Genomic DNA, 4357 nt, shown 5'->3' with positions numbered 1-4357 from the left:
CTGAACGGTATTGGGAATGAAGTGGGCGGGCATCGGGAGGCCACTATGGCACGGGGCAAGCACTATGGGCAGTCTCTCTGAAGTGTACCTGGCGTATAAGACGACCCCCGACTTGGAGGCATATTTTTCAGGGCCAAAAAATCGTCTTATACGCCGGCAAATACGGTATATGAACGGAAGTGTTGGTGGTTGTAATCATTGAATTGTGCCCCCCCCCCAAAAAACCAGATATGTTAAAATTCTAACTCAAATACCACAGCATGTGACCTTATTTGAAAACAGGGTCTTCACACAATCAATTTAAAATGAGGTCATTTGGGTGGGTCCTAACTCAGAATGACTGGAGTACTTATTAAACAGGGAAATTTGAGCACAGAGACAGACATGTACAGAGGGAAGATGCTGTGAAGACACAATGGGAGAAGATAGTCATGTGACTGGAGTGATAAGCCTAGGAATGCCAAGGATCTCCAAGGATTGCCAGCAAACACCAGAAGCTAGAAGCGGCAAGGGCTCTCCCCTAGAACCACCAGAGAGAGCATGGCACTGCCAACACCTTGAGCATGGACTTCTAGCTTCCAGAACTGTGAGACAATAAATATCTATTTTTTTTAAATATATTTTATTGATTTTTTACAGAGAGAAAGGGAGAGAGATAGAGAGTTAGAAACATCGATGAGAGAGAAACATCGATCAGCTGCCTCCTGCACATCCACGGCCGGAGATGTGCGCGCAACCCAGGTACATGCCCCTGACCGGAATCAAACCCGGGACCCTTCAGTCCGCAGGCCGACGCTCTATCCACTGAGCCAAACCGGTTTCGGCAATAAATATCTATTTTAAGCCACCCAGATTTTGGTACTTTTTCACAGGAGCCCTAGGAAATTAACACAGGTGGAATTTGAAGGTGGCTGCTTAACAGGAGGCTTCCTGATGCTTGGAATGTGCAGGGTTGGTGTTTATAATATTTAACAACCTGTGTATGGAGATGGGCACTGATCAATCAAAAAGGACATGGACCAAGAACAAGGTGTGTGGTCACACACATTCACATATTGGTTAGATCAGTGGTCGGCAAACTGTGGCCCCTTGAGTGTGGCTCTTTCACAAAATACCACATGCAGGCGCACAAGTACAGTGCGATTGAAACTTCGTGGCCACACTCAAGAGGCCAAAGAGCCGTATGCGGCTTGCGAGCTGCAGTTTGCCGACCACTGGGTAACATATTAGCCCTGGGAACGTGGCTGGAGCTCCAACAGCCATTTTATACCACGAAGCTAGGAGCTGGCGATGGCAGACTCGGCTGCATACCTCCAATATTATCGACTACATACTTGGTAGAATAAACCTATGTTTGTTTATGGCTCTGTTATTTGGGGATTTTCTATTTTCCTCAGCCAAACCTAAATTTAGCTCACATCCAATCCCATGAAGTACTGGGAATCCTGAATGAAATGATCAACAGGAAAGTATTTTTGCAAATTCTCCAGCTCTAGGCAGACATAAGACATCTTTCTTATTGCAGTCTTTGTGATGATGATTATGATTGGTTTAGGAAAAATAGATTGAAATTGACTGACACGATCCTGGCCAGAGATCAGAGGTTTTTTTTGTCCTGCTTCAGCAACATATTCATTTATATATATGAATTTATTTATATATATATGAATTTATATATATATATATCCCAGAGAGGAAGGGAGAGGGAGAGATAGGAACATCAATGATGAGAATCATTGATCGACAACCTCCTGCAACCCCGAACTGGATATCGGATATTGAGCCTGCAACCTGGGCTTGTGCCCTTGACCAGAATTGAACCCGGGACCTTTCAGTCCACAGGTCGATGCTCTATCCATTGAGCAAAACCGGCTAGGGCAGCAACATATTCTTGAGGGCTCTGCACAGCATCCATGGATAACAGTGGCATGAGAGACTGGCAGGAGAGGGGCTGACAACTTTTGGGCTGGATGCCAGCAGGATGACTGGGTGATTTTTGTTGAGTTGCAGCCAGAATGCTCAGCCACTGGTTGGCAGTTAAACATAAAGGGTAGGAGTCAGGACAGATAGCTTTGAATCCAGGCTCCACACTTACTTGCTATGTGACCCTTGGCAAATTCCTGAACTTCTCTGAGTCTCAGATTTTTCACTTGTAAAATGGGAACAATTATAGCCCCTGTGACATAGGGTTGCCATGGAGATTTAGTGATATAAATACCCAGTAGGGAAAAAGATACATCCCGTTTATTTGTATCCTGTCCACTAGCCCTTGACAGATAATATATGAACAGACTGGATTCTGATTCATTCCTTCTTACCTTCATTGATTCATTCATTCAGTAAGCCTAGTGAATATGCCTACTCTGTACCAGGGGATGAAATGAGCTCGTGAGATAGATTTAGACCATGGTAGCCAAATACAGCCAGCTCAAAAGTGGTTTAAAAAAAATAGAGCCGCCCTAGCTGGTTTGGCTCAGTGGATAAAGTGTTGGCCTTCGGACTGAAGGGTCTCAGGTTCGATTCTGGTCAAGGGCACATGCCTGGGTTGTGCCCCAGTAGGGGGCATGCAGGAGGCAGCCGATCAATGATTCTCTCTCATCATTGATGTTTCTCTCTCTCCTTCTCCCTTCCTCTCTGAAATCAATAAAAATATATTTAAAAAAATAGAGCCAAGGTTTGTTTGGGCGCCCCTCCCCTCCTCTCATCTTTTCCTGAGGGTTCCCTTCAGCGTTTCATTCATGGCTGTCCTGGTCTACCTCCTCACAATCAGTAGATGCTTGTTCTCAGGGGGACCTCAGCCACTAATTCATACTATAGTGGAAATGACTATGAATCTCTCAAAGAAGGGGCTTGCAACTGACCCCTCCTGTAAAGTGACTGCCCCCTGAAAGGCTGTTCTTATGCATAGAAAGCAAAAAGGTTCCAAGTAGAAGGGCACAGAGGAATCATTCAGTCTGAACCCAAGCCAGGCAGAAGTGACTGTCTAAGCAGAATGACCCCAACCAAGTACACCCAGCAGTCCTGTGGCCAGGCTGGGTGGGAAGTAGAAAATGGCTCCCTGGACGCCATTAGATGGTCACTGCTCTACACCATCTGTGCATGCTCTGATCAGGTTTTTCAGGTCGCCCCTGGCAGGTACTGAGGCAGGACCAGAAGTGCCTCTGCCGTTCAAGAAGCCTGCAGCCTGACAGGGGACATGAACACATATGAGCTCTTTGGCCACCCTGATTTGAAATGCTGTCTTCACTGTGTACTGCATCCTCCAATGTGCACCTGGCTATTCTAGACTCTGTTTGGTGGTGCTACTGCCGTCTCGTCCTGCACCACCACCATGCTATTTCAAAGACTATCATTTTAAAAATATGTTTTTATCCGGTACAGGGAGGCCTCTTTCTTCTTTTTCCAGAATGTCTTAGTTGTTCTCATATCATCACTGTTCCAGATGAACTTCTAAATTAGCTTTTGAGTAACAGATATTGAATCCTCTTCAGCACTTTTATTTATGCCAGGCACTGGGCACTGGGAGGAGCCAGGCCCGCGGTTCCTGCCCTTGAGAGCTCACACACTCCACCAGAAGTGTAACCGAACAAGGGGTGTAAAACGACGTCAGGAATCTCACCCTGTGGGTAACCAGAGCCAAAGGCCTGAGGAGTCCCCACAGATATGAATTCCATTGTCCCTCCACTCTAGGGAAGTCCGAGGAGGCTCGACAGGGGAGTGGCATACTGGACTTAGACGGATGAGGAGGAGTTTTTCGGGGATAGAAGAGGAGAAATGCTCTGAGTGGGGAAGTCAGAGAACGCTTACCTTAGGAGACACATTTCCTAGGAGAGTTGCTAGGCGTTTGCCGGATTCAGAGGATGAAATGAGGAAGGGATGGCCCTAAGCTGAGAACATCACAGAAGGCTCTCGGAAGATACTTCGGCTGGGTTCGAGCTGGAGGTGTCAGAGAAGATGCTGGAAGAGGCAATGAAATAAAAACGGGTTTTATTAGAAAAGTAATACAAGATGACCTTTTACCTGGACTGCGAGGGAGGAGCCAGACAGGGCAGAGGAGGTAGTCACAGAAAAGTCTTCCCAGGAGCAAATAGGAAATTTGGCTTCCTGCCCGCACTCTACGATCCACCACCAGGAACTAAGAGTCCCACCGCGTCGACGCCGGGAATTCTGAGATGGTGACGCTGCGGTTCTGATTTCCAGGGGTCGGGTAGCCGGTTCCGATTTCCAGGGGTCGGGTAGCCGTGGACAAGGGATCGGCCGGGAGGATAGAGGCTCAGATTTGCGGACCCTCTGGCAGAGCTGAATGCTTTATGTCAGAATTGACCAATGGGATGACGGCACGAGGTTGCCAGGGCTA

General features: G+C 47.2%; 1 long non-coding RNA gene across 1 annotated transcript in view; it reads right to left on the bottom strand.

Moving 5' to 3' along the window:
• Positions 1-4347, bottom strand: part of LOC102757491 — a 7080-nt gene extending 2733 nt beyond the window's left edge. Inside the window, exon 1 of the long non-coding RNA XR_436366.2 lies at positions 3808-4347. This is a non-coding gene — a long non-coding RNA (uncharacterized LOC102757491). The remainder of the gene's footprint in view (positions 1-3807) is intronic.
• Positions 4348-4357: the final 10 nt, after the last annotated feature.

Source organism: Myotis davidii, unplaced genomic scaffold, assembly GCF_000327345.1.
Source record: "Myotis davidii unplaced genomic scaffold, ASM32734v1 scaffold88, whole genome shotgun sequence".
Classification (NCBI taxonomy): Eukaryota; Metazoa; Chordata; class Mammalia; order Chiroptera; family Vespertilionidae; genus Myotis; species Myotis davidii.
This window is presented reverse-complemented; position numbering and strand designations above follow the sequence as displayed.